Source organism: Vipera berus (genome assembly GCF_964194415.1).
Source record: "Vipera berus genome assembly, chromosome: 1".
Lineage (NCBI taxonomy): Eukaryota > Metazoa > Chordata > Lepidosauria > Squamata > Viperidae > Vipera > Vipera berus.
This window is the reverse complement of record NC_138202.1, coordinates 355,906,763-355,925,393: the sequence shown is the minus strand read 5'-3', so window position 1 is coordinate 355,925,393 and position 18,631 is coordinate 355,906,763.

Below are 18,631 nucleotides of genomic sequence, written 5' to 3'. Positions count from 1 at the left end.
CTCCAGTGACTTTCCTTGCCAGAAGGTCGCAAAAGAAAATCACGTGACCTTGGGACACTGCGACCATCATAAATATGAGTCAGTTGTCAGGCATCCGAATTTTAATCACGTGACCACAGGGATGCTACAATGGCTGCGCGAAAAACGGTCGTAAGTCACTTTTTTTTCAGTGCTGTGGTAACTTCGAGCAGTCACTAAACTAATCATTGTGAGTCAAGGACCATCTGTATCGGAGAATTGACTTTAAATACTTTTAAAATGTGTTTAACCTTCTCTTTTTCTTGCAGGGAATTAGCCCCAAGGCAAAATCTTTCTACTTCTGAAATGTTCTGGGATGGAAGTTTCAGAACTCTCTGCAACTAGAAAGCTAGCACAGCAGGGAATAGATTTAGATGCTTTATCCTGAACTTCATGGAGCATTTTTTTTAAATCAGAGAACGCCTCAGAAATGGTTTCTAACCAATAATTTGCCTTACTTTCCATCCGAGCAGTGTGTTAAGCAAGGTCAACACTAAGTATCGATGTTCACATCATAGGTTAGGCCTTAACTCATTTAACTATGGTTAGCAAAATAATCATAGATAGGCTTACACAATGTTTTAAGCTATAAACCCTGGTTTATAAACAATACAGGCTGCGTTCACATGTCACCCTATCCCAGAAACAAGCCCTGGATGTTTGGTTGTGTGGTTTGTGCGAATCCATCTGCTGACCCTTTTGCATTAAGAAATGACCAGGGACATCCCAGGTGAAGCGGGTAAGGGAAAAAAAATCAAGATGGTGGCTGAACAGTGTGACCGAAGCTCCACCCCTTTTTGACATGGCTTGCACATCGTGGGTGTGAGCGCCATCTTGACTTTTTTTGACTTGTCTTACACAGAGTGGATTCAGCTGATTTATTCCATAAAAGTTTGACATAGTGGCGAAGGCACCAGGTTAAAAACTGTGAGTTCTAGTCCCTTCTTAGGTACAAAAGCTGGCTGAGTCACTTTGAGCCAATCACCAGGAGACTGCGAGTTCTAGTACCGCCTTAGACATGAAAGTTGGCTTGGTGACTTTGGGCCAATCACCAGGAGACAGTGAGTTCTAGTCCTGGTTTAAGCATGAAAACCGTGTGGATTACTTTGGACCAATCACCAGGAGACTCTGAGGTCTATTACCACCTTAAACATGAACGCTGGCTGGGTGACTTTGGGCCAATCACCGGGAGATGGTGAGTTCTAGTCCTGTTTTAGGCATGAAATCCAGCTGGGTGACTTTGGCCAATCATTGGGAGATTAAGAGTTCTAATCCTGCTTTACCCATGAAAACCAGCTGGGCGACTTTGAGCTAGTAACTCTCTCTCAGCCCTACCCACTTCACAGGGTTGTTGTTATGGGGAAAATAGAAATAGGAATGGATATCTGGTTGCTTTTCACCTTGCGTTATTTATAAAAATAACATAAAAATAAATAAATAAATAAACAAAATACACATATATTAGGAGTCTTCAACACTCAGAAAACCATACCAGTCAAACAATAATCTTCAAAGCATCCAACCAATGGTAGCTTGGCTGGAATTACTCTTATTCCTGGCTTTTAAAGAAGAATGAAAGATGGAAAGTTAATACACGATCTAAGCAACTTTTGAACTTCTTAAAAATTCCAAGTTTTATCAAGGTGTTTTTTTTTGGCCAGCCCATCCTTTTACAGGAATCTGTATAGTAAGGGACAAGTCAGTAACACAAAGTACTTTTTTTGGCAGGGGGAAGAAGGATTTTTTTTAAAAAAAAAGATATTTTCCTGTCATCAAGGTTGCTAAAGAAAGGGTTATTTTTTCATACAGAAGATTGGCTCTTTTTTTAAAAAAAAGAAAATAATAATCAAAATTGGGGCATCACTACCAATGTTGCATGCTGAATAGTTATTTATATACCTATGTATCTTTATATAAAAATATGTATTATCTTTCTCACAAACGCAGGCCCACGTGTTCCATTCAGCTTTTGCTCTTTGTACGATAAAATTCCTAGTAAAAGAACGAAATGTTGCAAGGAGGTTTTTTTAAAAATAAAAATAAAAAAGAGAGCTATTTAAGGATTCCCCCCCCCATTATTATTTACACCATTCTCTGTTGTAAAAACTTAAGATTTGGTTACATAACATATATATGCTACAGATAAATCTCTATTAGAAACCAAAAGAGATTCTTGTTTGTTGGTTTTTTTCTTAAAAAAAAAACACCTGTTATAATATGAACTTTTTATTTTGCATATCAGTACATAAAAATAACTGCTGGCTTTCACTGACTAGAGGTAGGCAACCTTGGCTCTTTTATAACTCGTGGACTTCAAGTCCCAGAATTTCTCAGCCAGCTTGGGGAAACTATGGCCTCTTCATGACTTGTGGACTTCAACTCCCAGAATTCCTGAGCCAGCATGGCTCAGCATGGAAACTCCCTTTCCCCTCAGCATGGCTGACTCAGGAATTCTGGGACTTGAAGTCCACAAGGCATAAAAGAGCCAAGGTTGCCTACCCATGGACTAGAACAGGGGTAGGCCACCTTGGCTCTTTTATGACTCGTGGACTTCAACTCCCAGAATTCCTGAGCCAGCATGGCTCAGCATGGAAACCTCTCCCTTTCCTCTCAGCATGGCTGGCTCAGGAATTCTGGGAGTTGAAGTCCACGAATCATAAAAGAGACAAGGTTGCCTCCCCCTGGATTAGAAGATAGATGCTGGGATTGCGGTTACTCAGTGGAAACTTCCTTGAGTGAATTTTTGTTTTTTGTTTAAAAAAAACCAAACCATTGGGGAGTTCACTTGTAATGTGCAGGACTGTTTATTCTGGTCCTTGACTTACGACCACAATTGGGATCAGAATTTCCATCGCTAAACAAGATGGTTTTAAGTGAATCACATCCTTTTTTGCCACCCTTTTGGAACAAGTCACTGCCGTTTTTAAGCAAACCATACGGTCGTTAGGGGAATCCGGCTTTCCCTTTAACCCCTTTGCTCGTCGGAAGCCAGCTGGGAAGGTCGCAAAAGGAGATCTCATGACCCCGGGACACTGCGACCGTCATAAATACGAGTCAGTTGCCCAACGTCAGAATTTTGATCATGTGACCCTGGGGGAAATGCAACGGTCGTTAAGTGAGAAAATGGTCCTAAGTCACTTTTTTCAGTGCGAATGGTCACGAAAGGAACTGTTGTAAGTTGAGGACTACCTGTTTTAAGGCAGATGGAGGAGGACTTACAGATAGTCCTCGACTTACAACAGTTCCTTTAGTGACTGTTCGCACTAAGCAAGTCGGTTGTTAAGTGACACCCAATTTTATGAGGGCTTTTTTTGGGCCAGGGCCGTTAAGTGAACCAATGCAATTAAGCGACTCATGCGGTCATTAAATGAATCCAACTTTCTTCCCCCCCTCCCCCAACTTTGCTTGTTGGAAGCCATCTGGGAAGCTTGCAAAAGTTGAACACATGATGACAGGATGCTGCAATGATCACAAATACATGCCAGTTGCCAGGCGCCCAAATTTTGTTCATGTGATCATTGGATCACATCATAAGCGCAAAGACCCCGTCATAAGTCCCTTTTTCAGCACTGTTGTAACTTTGAACAGTCACTAAACAAACGACAGTAAGAATAGAATAGAACAGAACAGAACAGAATAATGAAAGAACGGAATATAGAATAGAATAGAATAGAATAGAATAGAATAGAATAGAATAGAATAGAATAGAATAGAATAGAATAGAATAGAATAGAATAGAATATAGAATAGAATAGAATAGAATAGAATAGAATAGAATAGAATAGAATAGAATAGAATAGAATAGAATAGAATAGAATAGAATAGAATAGAATAATGAAAGAATGGAATTAATAGAATAGAATAGAATAGAATAGAATAGAATAGAATAGAATAGAATAGAATAGAATAGAATAGAATAGAACAGAACAGAATAGAATAGAATAATGAAAGAACGGAATATAGAATAGAATAGAATAATGAAAGAACGGAATATAGAATAGAATAGAATAGAATAGAATAGAATAGAATAGAATAGAATAGAATAGAACAGAACAGAATAGAATAGAATAATGAAAGAACGGAATATAGAATAGAATAGAATAATGAAAGAACGGAATATAGAATAGAATAGAATAGAATAGAATAGAATAGAATAGAATAGAATAGAATAGAATAGAATAGAATAGAATAGAAGCAGGAAGGGACCTTTGAGGTCTTCTAGTCCAGCCCCTGTACCATCTCAGACAGATGACTGTCTAGTGTAGTCTCTTCTTAAAAATCTCCAGTGATGGAGCGCCCACGATTTCTGGAGGCAAGCTGTTCCACTGGTTAATTGTCCTCACTGTTGGAACTTTCTCCTTAATCCCAGGTTGCTTTTTACCTTGATTAGTTTCCAACCATTGTTTCTTGTCCAGCCCTCTGGTGCTTTAAACAATAGTTTGACACCTTGTTCTTCGTGGCAGCCCCTCAAATATTGGAATATTGCTATCCTGTCCCCTGTTTCTTCTTTTCTTTAGACTAGTAAGTCGAGGACTATCTTTAAATCTCATGTTAAAATATGCCGGGCCTTTTTGTTATATATATATATACACTGCTCAAAAAAATAAAGGGAACACAAGATAAGACATCCTACTATTAAATAAAGTACATTGTGTTGTTTAAGTGTTCCCTTTATTTTTTTGAGCAGTGTATATATATATATATATATATATATATATATATATATATATATATATATATATATATATATATATATATATGAAACTTAATTTCATGGAGTCAAAAAAAAAGTGGATGCATTAACTTTTGGCAGACTTTGCAATTGAGAAAAGCCGACATCTGGAATTAAAAGGGGCACATTTTGGCAAAAGATATTTGCTTACAACAAGGAGAAAGGAAGTCTTTGCAATCTGGAACATTCAAGCTGCTTCACAGTACTTTTATTATGTCATTAATTCATAATGCCATACGTAGGAAAAAAAATTAAGTTTCTTTTCAGAGGGAGGAGAAATTTCCTACAAGAAGAGAAAGCCCAGGGCAGGATTTTTCCAGCCTATATTAGGATTCTCCGGCACCCCTGGACAGAAGGTACAAATGGTTCACAATTTTTGGGCTGATCCACTGCAAAATAAATTCTCAGGACATCTGCAAATTCTGGATTGCTTCCAGATTTAATCGGAGCAGACTCTCCCTGAAATCAGTACAGTAACATTGGTTCCAGATTTGTATCACAAGTACATTTCGTTGTCTGCAATCTTTGTTCACTTCTTCGGCGTTCTCATAAATATGGAGTGAAATTCGGGTTTTGGCACACAAGTCTTCCTCTCCCACCTGGACCATTCTGATCAAAATAAAGGAACAAAGGTGTGTGAAGAGTATAGTTTTCTTAAAAAAAAAGGCAGGATGGTGGCCACTTGGTTTAGTGAAAACCAGGAGATGGTGAGTTCTAGTTTCACCTTTGGCATGAAAGCCAGATGGGTAACTTCGGACCAATCACCAGGAGACTGTGAGTACTAGTCCTGCCTTGGGCATGAAAGCTGATTGGATGACTTTAGGCCAATCACCAGGAGACTGTGAGTTCTAGTCCCACCTTAGGCATGAAAGCTGGCTGGGAAACTTTGGGCCAATCACCAGAAGATGAGTTCTAGTCCTGCGTTGGGCATGACAACCATCTGATTGACACTAGGCCAATCATCAGGAAACTGTGAGTTAAAGAGTATTATGTATGTTTGCCCCCTTGAGTTATTTATAAAAATAATAAAGGCAGGGAATAAAAAAAATAAAATAAGGGAATAAATAAATCCAAAAATAGATAAAATAAATCAACTTTTAATGTGCAACGCACCTAAAAACCCAAGTGGGACTTCCATGCCACAACTGTGGCCGCCTTTATGACTTTTTTGTCCCTACCCTGGAGAAACACTTGACTGCAGATTTGTCATACGCGGCTAAAAGGTTGTGTTTCAGCAGAAACCTGTGAAATAAGAATCAGTCCTTGAAGTCAACCAATCAAAATAGAGCTGGAAGGGATCTTGGAGGTCTTCTAGTCCAACCCCCTGCTCAAGCAGGAGATCCTGTACCATTTCAGACAAGTGGCTGTCCAGTCTCTTCTTAAAACCCTCCAGTGATGGAGCATTCACAACTTCTGGAGGCAGGTTGTTCCACAGGTTAATTGTTCTCACTGTCAGGAAGTTTCTCCTTAATTCCAGGATGCTTCTCTCCTTGTTTAGTTTTCATCCGTTGCTTCTTGTCCTGCCTTCTGGTGCCTTGGAGAATAGCTTGACTCCCTCTTCTTTGGGGCAGCCCCTGAGAGATTGGAACACTGCTATCATGTCCCCCCTGGTCCTTCTCTTCATTAAACTACTAGACATACCCAATTCCAGCTGTTGTGTTGAAGCCAAACTGAAGTTGAAGCGATAAATATATGTAGCATTGTTGGACTTTTCTGCATATGGTTTGAATCATTTGGAGTTGTAGATGTTTCATTACGTTACCAAGTAAGATCTCCAGGGCAGAAGATCTTTTTTAATTGTGTAGAAATCAAACAATGCAATGCAATGCAATGCAATGCAATGCAATGCAATGCAATGCAATGCAATGCAATGCAATGCAATGCAATGCAATGCAATAGAACAAAACAGAACAGAACAGAGCAGAACACAATACAATACAAAACAATACAATAATATGAATTATATATAAATCTGAAAGCCAGTTTGGCCTAGTCAATGCAAGGGTAGGAAACCTTGGCTCTTTTATGATTTGTGGACTTCAACTCCCAGAATTCCTGAGCCAGCCATGCTGAGGAGAAAGGGAGAAGTTTCCATACTGAGCCATGCTGGTTCAGGAATTCTGGGAGTTGAAGTCCATGAGTCATAAAAGAGCCAAGGTTGCCTACCCCTGGCCTAGTGGTTAAGGCATCAGGCTAGAAAGCAGGAGACGGTGAGTTCTAATCTGGACTTAGCCATGAAAATCAGCCGGGTGACTCTGAACCAATCACCAGGAGATTATCAGTTCTAGTCCCGCCTTAGGCATGAAAGTTGCTGGGTGACTTTTGGCCAGTCCCCCTCCCTCTCTCTCTCAGCCCAAGCCACCTCACAGGGTTGTTGTTGGGAAATAGGAATAGGAAGCTGTGTTGGATGTGTTTGCCATCTCATTTGTAAAAATAATAAAGATAGGGTACATGAACAAACAAATAAATACATGGTGGGGCTTGGATTGCGTGGTTTGATATGAATTCTGGGAGTTGAAGTCTACACGTCTTTAAGCTGCCAAGGTTAAGAAACATTGGCCTACCGGAGCCTTATTATGCGACCCCAGCCAGAACAAAGCACTTGGCAAAAAAGTCATGTATTTTATGTCCGTAGTTGAGCCAGTGAATGCATCAAGCCCCTTTCCCTGTCCTCAGCCGATAAAACTTTCTTCACCTCAATCTCCTTCAACAGAAGCCTCGAAGAAAGAAAATAAACCACGATAAAGGTTTAGCGAGACACTCAAAGGCAGCCAGGACTGGCTACTCTCCTGCCCACCAAGCAGCCAACTTGATGAAGCCATTTATCATTATGAAGGAAGGAAGACAGGCTGGAAAAAGGGGTGGGGGAGGGGGAGAAACCTTTCCTTGGGATTTCTGGGCATTGTCACTTTACAATTACACACACACACACACTCCACAAGCTTAACTGCCTCTTCAAGCTTGGTTGCCTGTACCCATTTTTGTTTTTCAAGAGGCAGTTTTTTTAAAAAAACACAGACTTGGCTAAGAATGCTAGGTGCAACAGCTGGGTGTATTGGAGGCAGGCAGATCTGAAGAGGAAGAGGAAGGGACAAAGAGAGAGGAAGAAGAAAGAAAGAAAGAAAGAAAGAAAGAAAGAAAGAAAGAAAGAAAGAAAGAAAGAAAGAAAGAAAGAAAGAAAGAAAGAAAGAAAGAAAGAAAGAAAGAAAGAAAGAAAGAAAGAAAGAAAGAAAGAAAGAAAGAAAGAAAGAAAGAAAGAAAGAAAGAAAGAAAGAAAGAAAGAAAGAAAGAAAGAAAGAAAGAAAGAAAGAAAGGAAGGAAGGAAGGAAGGAAGGAAGGAAGGAAGGAAGGAAGGAAGGAAGGAAGGAAGGAAGGAAGGGGAGGGGGGGAGGGGAGGGGAAGGGAGGGGAGGAGAGGAGAGGAGAGGAGAGGAGAGGAGAGGAGAGGAGAGGAGAGGAGAAGAGAAAAGAGAAGAGAAGAGAAGAGAAGAGAAGAGAAGAGAAGAGAAGAGAAGAGAAGAGAAGAGAAGAGAAGAGAAGAGAAGAGAAGAGAAGAGAAGAAGGGAGATGGAGGGGCAAACAACAAGAATGATTAGGGGGTTGGAGGCAGGAATTGGGTATGGACAGTCTAGAAAAGAAGGACTAGGGGTGACATGATAGCAGCCTTCCAGTATCTCAGGGGCTGCCCCAAAGAAGAGGGAGTCAAGCTTTTCTCCAAAGCCCCTGAAGGCAGGAGAAGAAGCAACGGATGGAAACTAATCAAGGAGAGAAGCAAACTAGAAATAAGGAGAAATTTCCTGACATTGAGAACAATTAACCAGTGGAACGACTTGCCTCCAGAAGTTGTGGGTGCCCCATTGCTGGAGGCTTTTAAGAAGAGACTGGACAGTCACTTGTCTGAAATGGTACAGGGTCTCCCTCTCAAGCAAGGAGTTGGACTAGATGCTCTCCAAGATCCCTTCCAACTCTGTTATTCTATGTTCTTCTGAGAATGCCCAGGACCTTTGGATATGTATAAATTGAAAAAATTCCTCTCGTTTCTTTCCCTTTCCTTCCAAACCAGAGAACTGTAGCGATGTCGGTATTAAAAAAAATGCACTTGCCCTTCAGATATTCATTGCAATGGAAGTACTCAAAACCATATTGAGGTTTTACTCATGAAATTCTAGCTGAATTCCACTTTGTGGAACCAGATCTCTTTAAATTAGGCTTGAAGGCTGGCTAGGTTCATCATAAAAAAAAAAAGGATCCGGTTATCGTGCGACTGCAATTGACACCCAGAAGTCTTAGGGCATGAGTAATTTGAGGCTTCCTAAAGGATCAGCTACCCTACGAAAGCAAAAGAGAATCCATCAGCGGTCAAAGTAGAGCTCCCCTTAATGTTCTTCGAGGGTGGGCATCACGGAGAGACTCCTTTTGATGGACCCCTGATCAACAGTACTACAAACGGAGTTGGCTTCTGCTAATGGCACAAGTAAATTGGCAGCAGGTAGATAATCTTGCAAGTATAAAAGATTTAACTAGACTCAGGAGAGTGAGTTTGAAGAGAAAGGGATGAAGGAAACCAGGGAAAGGATTACAGGTAGTCTTCGACTTACGACTGCAATTGGGACCATCATTTCTATTGCTAAGCAAAGTGCCTTTTAAGTGAGTTGCACCCAACTTTCCGAACTTTTTTTTGCCGTACCGGTTGCAGCTGTGCTAAATACATGCCAGTTGCCCAATGTCTGAATTTTAATCACATGACTGGGGGGGGGGGAATACTGCAATGGTCGTAAGCGTGAGGACTAGTGGTAAGTCACTTTTCCCAGTGTCATTGCAACTTCGAACCGTTACTAAAGAAAGGGTTGCAAGTTGAGACCTGCCTGTAAATGTAATCAATCAGAAGTCATGCAATTGGGAAATAGATGGTGTATAAATTAAATAAATAATGTTTCATCTGGGAAAGAGTTAGAGTAGGGGGCCCCAACCCCTGGTCCGTGGACCGGTACCAGGCCATGGCATGCCAGCAACTGGTCCACACAAACAAGCAAAGCCCCATCCGTGGGATGCAGGCAGCACACAAAACCACGCACTTTCTGGTCCGTGGAAAAGCCTTTTCTCCACGGAACTGGTGGAGTATAAATCGTCATCTTTTGTTACAGAAACAAGCATTGCTATTGTATCATCCTCTTTAGTCTTGCCTCCTACTCATTTTCACTGTATCCTATTAGTTATTTCAGTCCCAATGTGGACTAGAATCTTGCTTCTTCGAATCAGGAAACAGGGCAACCTACAGGGGTATTCAAAGTTACAACAGCACGGCAAAAAGTGACTGTTGACCGTTTTCCACACTTATGACCATTGCAGCATCCCCATGGTCACCTGATTAAAATTCAGATGCTGGGCAACTGACTCGTATTTATGACGGTCGCTGTGTCCCGGGATCGTGTGATCAAGTTTTGCGACCTTCTGACAAGCAAAGCCAATGGGGAAGCCAGACTTAACAACCGTGTGACTAATTAAACAATTGCATGATTCCCTTAACAACTGTGGTGAGAAAGGTCGTAAATTGGGGCAAAACTCACTTAACAGATGTCTCAGCTTAACAACAACACCATTTGGGCTCAGTTGTGGTCGTAAGTTGAGGACCACCTGTATTTGGGAGTTTAATAAGAGTGATTTAAACTGCACAAAGAATGGCAAGGCCAACTCATATGGGGCAAAGGGGATTTGGAAACTATTTAAATTATTTAACTCCCAGGTACATTTAGGGGCTAACATTCAAGGAGAGATTGCTATGTGTACTGCCATTAACCTGTGGAGGAAAGATGAGACATAAATTGCATAAATACATAAATAAATTCAATACTTTCATTAGACAACAGAATTCTCAGTTGCTGTGCAGACTTTCCCCCTTCTGAGACATTAAAAGAATAAAAGGGGGAAAAAGAATTAATTTAAATTAATTCAAAGGGCATTAAAAAATAAGCGGGGGGGAAAAACATTGTGGCTTCCAGGAATGAAAAAAGCAACCTTTAATTTCTTTCTCCTGTTGGACTGATCATTCTCAATCAAGACACTATTTAAAATGTCATAAAATCTTAACCAGGGCCCTGTCTGCAAAATTCAGAGGAGGCAGCCTCAATGAAAAATGACAAAACCCCTTTAAACCAATGACTAAAAAGGACTAAATGACTTTAAAATCAGATTTATTTCCTTCTGGCTGTGAATCATTTCCGCTCGTGAAATCATGCTTCAAAAGCCCTGCAATGAAAAACAAAGTCTAAGGAACATCCAATAATTGCATTTTTAACCTCCCAGGAAGTAGCAATTTATTTGTTTGAAATTCAAATTCCCAAGAGCTGGAGGCAACAGCCAACAATATATACTGTAAATCAGTAAAAATACAGTTTAAAAATGCCCTCAATAAAACATCTAATAAAAAATCGTCAACAAAACCAATAAAATAACGCAGTGACACCCAAACCTCAAACAACAGAAGCTATAAATATGATGATGCCATCCCTGTTCTGTCTCAATGGAAAATGTCTACTTACATGTCCTAAATAAGAAATAAAGAGCATCCGAGAATACCAGCTAACGATCAGAAGACATGAAGAAAGCTCCTTAATTGCACAACCCAGGGACAGACTTCAACACAGTTTCAAATGGGAAAATGTAAGCATCCTAGAACAAACCAAGTATAAAAAATGCCAAAGAATTCCGGGAAGCCTGACACTCAGACATATCGGCCATCCACAGGCACATAGAGATAAACAACAGCTACCCGTCATTCAAAAGAGACAATCAAAAAGCCAAACAAAAAGAAAGGAAACAAAAAGACCCAAACAATTAATACCCAGATGAGCAGTGATTCACCAGGATTAACACTAGACCAGGGGTCTGCAACCCTGACAACTTTAAGACTTGTGGACTTCATATTATGAAGCTGCTGCGTTGTCAGGAATAAGTGATTGGATTAATTTGACACAAGGGAGATTATTAAATCTTGAGGGCCACGACTTGTTATTTGGCTGGCATGCATATTTGTTGTATGATAAGAAGGTAGATAATGTGTTTAAAGTGCATATTTTAAGACAGGCATTGTTGAGAGTTTGGAAGAAGTATAGACATAAGTTAGACTGCAAGATGCCGTTGTGGGCAATCCCGAAACATGCAATAGAAAACATAAATGTTGGCTTCAAACATGATGTGACTACGTATAAGGAGATCTTAAGTTTGGAAAGGAACGTCTGGTGTTTGAAGCCGTACAATCTCTTGCGAGATGAGAAGATCGTTCAAACTTGGTTCCAATATACTCAATTACGTGCCAGGTGGAAAGAAGATCAGAAAATTGGTTTCTCAATGACTGATGAAAATTTGATAAAGCAAATTAGAAACCAGGGTCCAGCACATATCAAACGGATTTATCTTGCATTGATAGATATTGACTCAGAAACAGAACTTGTTAAAGACTGTATGATAAAATGGGCCCAGAATATCCAAGAAGTTATTACAATGGATACTTGGGAAAAGATCTGGGTGAGGAACGTAAAATTCACGCAAGCCCAAAACCTAAGAGAGAACTTTTATAAAATGTTTTATAGATGGCATTTAGATCCTAAAAAGCTTGCAAGTATGTATCCGAATTATCAACCTAAATGTTGGAGGTGTGGTGGTGAAGATGCAACGTATTTTCATATATGGTGGACCTGCAAAAAGGTTAAGGCTTTTTGGATAAAAATTTGGTGGAATATGCAGAAGATCTTTAAGCAAAGGATAAAGTTTTGTCCGCAATTGTTTTTGTTGGGCATAATTACAGATGCTACTGTTGTGGACATTAAGTTGATGTTGAATTTAATCACAGCAGCAAGACTTTTAATAGGTCAATATTGGAAGAAGGAGGAACTGCCGACTATAGAAGAATGGACTCTAAAGGTTTCTGACCTGGCGGAAATGGCAAAGATTTCGGCTTACTTGAAAGATCATTCGCAAGAACGTTATATTATGGAGTGGAAAAAGTGGATCGATTATATCCAGAACAAATATGGGACTAAAAAGTTTCATTTAGCATTTGAATAAGTTTTCTTTTCTTTTTTCTTTTTTTTTCTTTCTTCTTTTTATATCTAACATTAGTATTGCTTGTAGTCATTTTATATGAGCTAGAGGGCGATAGAATTAATAGTTTATTGTTGTTAGCATATGGATGTTTATGATTGTTCTTTGTTTTTATACCTTGTACTTAGCTCTGGGAAGTCGGGGGGGGGGAGGAGGGAATTGGGGGGAGGGATAGGGAGGGTTAGGTAGGGGTGGGGGGCGGGGGGGATTGTTAAAGATAAAATGTACTGTAAAACTTTTCAATAAAAAAAAAAAGACTTGTGGACTTCAGCTCCCAGAATTCTGGCATTGAATTGAGCCAGCCGTGTGCTGCAGCTGCCAAAAAAGCCAATGCAGTTCTAGGCTGCATTAACAGAGGGATAGAATCAAGATCAGGTGAAGTATTAATACTACTTTGCAATGCCTTGGTAAGACCACACCTGGAATACTGCATCCAATTTTGGTCACCACGATGTAAAAAAGATGTTGAGACTCTAGAAAGAGTGCAGAGAAGAGCAACAAAGATGATCAGGGGAGGCTAATACATATAAGGGATGGCTGCTGCAATTGGGTATGTCTGGTTTAATGATGAGAAGGATTAGGGGTGACACGATAGCAGTGTTCCAGTATCTCAGGGGCTGCCACAAAGAAGATGGAGTCAAGCTATTCTCCAAAGCACCTGAAGGCAGGACAAGAAGGAACAGATGGAAACTAATCAAGTAACCTAGAACTAAGGAGAAACTTCCTGACAGTTAGAACAATTAACCAGTGGAACAACCTGCCTCCAGAAGCGGTGAATGCTCCAACACTGGAAGTTTTTAAGAAGAGACTGGACAGCCATTTGTCTGAAATGGTGTACGGTTTCCTGCCTGAGCAGGGGGTTGGACTAGATGACCTCCAAGGTCCTTTCCAACTATGATGATGATGATGATGATGATGTCTTAAAGTTGTCAAGGTTGTGGACCCCTGCACTAGCCCAACAATTGAGAAATAAACAATATCCCAATCAAGGAACTACCAACTCGGATGCATAAGCTAACAGTAAACTACTCAGCCTAATCAAACAACCACCAAGGACACTCCCACCAACACTGACAGGGCAAGCCACTCATATATAAATATAAGAACAAACCCAACTCCCTTCAAGCACTGATGATGTTACCTAGTTAGGTCATGAAACGTCTGCAAGAAAACAACCAAAGCCAGTGAGCACAACGGGCCCCACAGTTCAACCCTGAGCTACAAATATTCTCTTCCATTGATAAGAAGTGCAGGTAGTCCTCGACTCACAACAGTTCATTTACTGACTGTTCAAAGTTACAACAGCACTGAAAAAAGTGGCTTATAACTGTTTTTCACACTTACAGCCTTTTTAGCATCCCCCGTGATCACGTGATCAAAATTCAGATGCTTGGCAACTGGTTCATACATGTGACCGTGGGTCGCATGATCCCCTTTTGCGACCTTCTGACGAGCAAAGTCAATGGGGAAGCTGGATTCACTTAGCCACGTTACTAACTTAACACCTGCAGTGGTTCACGTAACAACTGCGTGAAGAAAGGTGTTCAAATGAGGCAAAAGTCACTTAGCAATTGGCTTGCTTAGCAAGGGAGACTTTGGGTGGCCATAATTTGAGAATTACCTGCATTGCTGTATTAAGGTAAGGTAAGACCTAACTCTGAAAAAGAGCCAGGTTATGTTTAATAAATTCACCGCAGAAAGATATATATATATATATTTGTGTAAATTACTAACAAAGAATTTAGGGAGGCTGATATGCATTTCGGACTCATTAGTCTTCATCAGTCAGTCATACCCTTCTGAGATTCGAACCTGGGTATGAAGGGTATGACTGACTGATGAAGACTAATGAGTCTGAAATGCATATCAGTCTCCCTAAATTCTTTGTTAGTAATTTACACAAATATATGAACTGTCCGGTGTGACTACAGCCTGTTCGATGGCCTTTGAGATAAGGCTGAAAACAGGAAATAAAGATTTGCCCCATGTTTGGGGCCAATGGATCTCAATGGAAGGTTATACAATAAAGGAAATTGTATGGCATGTTAAATCTGGCTGGCAGGCATTCGGCAAGCTAAGGATACTGTAGTTTTCAAAAACTTCCTCCTATGCCTGAAGAGAAAAGTTTTCGATCGGTTTGTGCTACCTGCTATAACATGCCGGTGAAATATGGACACTAACCTCACAATCAACACAAAAGCTACGAGGGGCGCAAAGAACCATTGAGAGATACGTGCTTGGCATTTCCTGACAGTGAGAACAGTTAACCAGTGGAACTACCTGCCTCCAGAAGCTGTGAAGTTTTTAAGAAGAGACTGGACAGCCATTTGTCTGAAATGGCATAGGGCTGTGATGGCGAACCTATGGCACGCGTGCCACAGGTGGCACGCAGAGCCCTCTCTGTGGGCACGTGCACCATCGCCCCAGTCCTAGGCCTTCAGCTGGGTTTTATAAAACCTTTTCGCTTTAGGCCTCTGCCACCATGTACCCCCCAAAAAAGGTTCAATTAATCAACTTCTCGTGGGGGGAAAAAAGTTCTCGCAAAGGTGGAATTGATTGATTGAACTTTTTAGTCCCACCCAGTCTGCAGCTACCACTGCAGCCACGCCCACCCAATTGGCCACACCCACCCAAAGGGCCATGCCCACCCGGCACCCGATGATACATAAGTGGGTTTTGGGTTGCAGTTTGGGCACTCGGTCTCTAAAAGGTTCGCCATCACTGGCATAGGATTTTCTGCCTGAGCAGGGGTTCGACTTGATGGCCTCCAAGGTCCCTTCCAACATCATCATCAATAATAATAATGATTAGAATGACCCGCACATGGATTAGAGAACAAATGAAAGTATACAATATCAATAGAATAGAATAGAATAGAATAGAATAGAATAGAATAGAATAGAATAGAATAGAATAGAATAGAATAGAATAGAATAGAATAGAATAGAATAGAATAGAATAGAATAGAATAGAATAGAATAGAATAGAATAGAATTGGAAGGGACCTTGGAGGACTTCTAGTCCAGCCCCCTGCTCAAGCAGGAGACCCTCTACCATTTCAGACAGGTGATTCTCTAGTCTCTTCTTAAAAACCTCCAGTGATGGAGCACCCACGATTTCTGGTGGCAAGCTGTTCCACTGGTTGATTGTCCTCACTGTCAGGAAGTTTCTCCCTAATTCCAGGTTGCTTCTCTCTTTGATCAGTTTCCAACCATTGTTTCTCGTCCTTCCCTCTGGTGCTTTGGAGAATAACGTGACCTCCTCTGCCTTGTGGCAGCCCCTCAAATACTGGAACGCTGCTATCATGTCTCCCCTATTTCTTCTTTTCTTTAGACTAGCCAAACCCAAGTCCCGTATCCGTTCTTGGTATGTTTTAGTCTCCAGGCCTTTGATTAATAATAATAATAATAATAATAATAATAATAATAATAATAATAATAATAATAATAATAATAATAATAATAATAATAATAATACAGTTGGAAGGGACCTTGGAGTTCATCTAGTCCAACCCCCTGCTCAGGCAGGAAACCCTATAGACCATTTCAGACAACTGGCTGTCCAATCTCTTCTTAAAATCTTCCAGTGTTGGAGCATTCACAGCTTCTGGAGGCAGGTGGTTCCACTGGTTATTTGTTCTGTCAGGAAGTTTCTCCTTAGTTCTAGGTTGCTTCTCTCCTTAATAATTTAATTTAATTTAATAATTTAATTTGAATACCGCCCTTCTCACTAGGGACTCAGGGCGGTGAACAGGGCAATACATAGTAAAAAACCGAATACAAAAATTAAAAGCGATTAAACCATTATGCCCATAATAATACATCTTAAAATTAGAGCTATTTATAAAAACCCAACCCCATCCCATCAGACCAGGCCAGCTTGTTCGAAAAAGAAGGTTTTAAGATCGCGCCGGAAGGAGCGAAGGTCGGGGGCCATCCGGAGCTCAACCGGTAAGCGGTTCCATAGGTCTGGTGCGCCCACAGAGAACGCTCTCCCCCTGGGGGCCACCAATCGGCATTCTTTGATCGGCGGCACCCTAAGGAGGCCCTCTCTGTGGGAGCGCACTGGACGGAGGGAAGTTGACGCCGGGCGCAGGTGTTGCCTTGACTAGTTTCCATCCGTTGCTTCTTGTCCTGCCTTCAGGCGCTTTGGAGAATAGCCTGACTCCCTCTTCTTTGTGGCAGCCCCTGAGATATTGGAACACGGCTATCATGTCACCCCTCGTCCTTCTCTTCATTAAACTACACATACCCAATTCCAGCAACCGTTCCTTACTCTTCTCTGGATTTTTTCCAAAGTCTCAACATCTTTTTTGAGATATGGTGACCAAAATTGGCTGCAGTATTCCAGGTGTGGTCTTGCTAGGGTTTTATAAAACGGTACTAACACTCCGCATGATCTTGATTCTATGCCTCTGTTTATACAACCCAGGATTGTATTAGTTTTTTGGGTTGCCGCTGCACACTGCTGGCTCATAGTCAAGTGACTGTTCACTAGGACTCCAAGGTCCTTCTCACAGTTATTGTTTCTAAGCCAGGTCTCATCCAATCTTTGATTTTTCCTGCCTAGATGTAAAACTTTGCTTTTCTCCAGACTGAAACTCATTTTGTTGGATAGGGCCCATTGTTCAAGTGTGTCTAGCTCTTTTTGGATCCTGAGTTTGTCTTCTGGAGTGTTGGCTACTCCTGTCAATTTGGTGTCATCTGCAAATTTGATGAGTTTCCCCTTCAATTCCCTCATCTAAGTCACTGATGAAGATATTGAAGAGTACTGGGCCTAAGATGGAACGTTAGGGTACTAGAATTGAAATGGAAATGAGGCTGGTCATATAGCAAGAAAAAGTGACGGCAGGTGGACCAAGGCAGTCACAGAATGGATCCGACTTGATCGAAAGCATCCAGGAAAGTGACCTAAAACAAGATGGATCGCCAACATCAGCAAGTATTCCAGGCTCAATTTGCAAAAAGAAGCTCAGTATCGAATTGGTTGGAAACATGCGGAAGAGGCCTTCATCCTGCAGTGGATAAGACCATGGCTAAAATGATGATGGTGAAGATAATATAAGACAAGGTAAGAGATGAGATAAGATAACCTTTGTCATTTTTCTGCATACACAATGGCACACATTAAAATGAAACTGCAATGCCCACTCTCGAAAGAAAAGGGACAAAAAAACCCCACCCACCCAACCATGTTTATTTATTTTTATTTATTTTTATTCCATTTATATCCCGCCCTTCTCCGAAGACTCAGGGCGGCTTACAAGCTTAGCAGTAGCCTTCATTCTATGTATATGCCTGCTTATTAGGGCTTTCACACACACCCCAAGCGGCATTATTACAAAGTCAGCTTAATTGCCCCCAACAATCTGGGTCCTCATTTTACCTACCTCGGAAGGATGGAAGGCTGAGTCAACCTTGAGCCTGGTGGGATGCGAACCTGCACTAATTGCAGGCAGCTGGTGTTACTTAAGGAGGCATTAGCCCACTGCTCCACCAAGGCTGATAAGGCTGATGTTATCATCTCAAGGATATTTACTATTTATTTAGCGTATGGCTGGTCACACACAATATTAAAAACATTTCATATTTACAAGTTAAAACAGTTAAAAAAAATTTAAAAGAAGCAGTAATAAAACCTAAGAGGAAACCAGAAATAACATTTCAGAGTTTGATGTCGAGTTTGGAAATCCAGTCAGTAGCTGCCGTTGTTACGCAGAGGAAGTCCTTGAAATCTCCTGGGTATCTTCTCTTTATTTATTTATTTATTTATTTTATTAAAT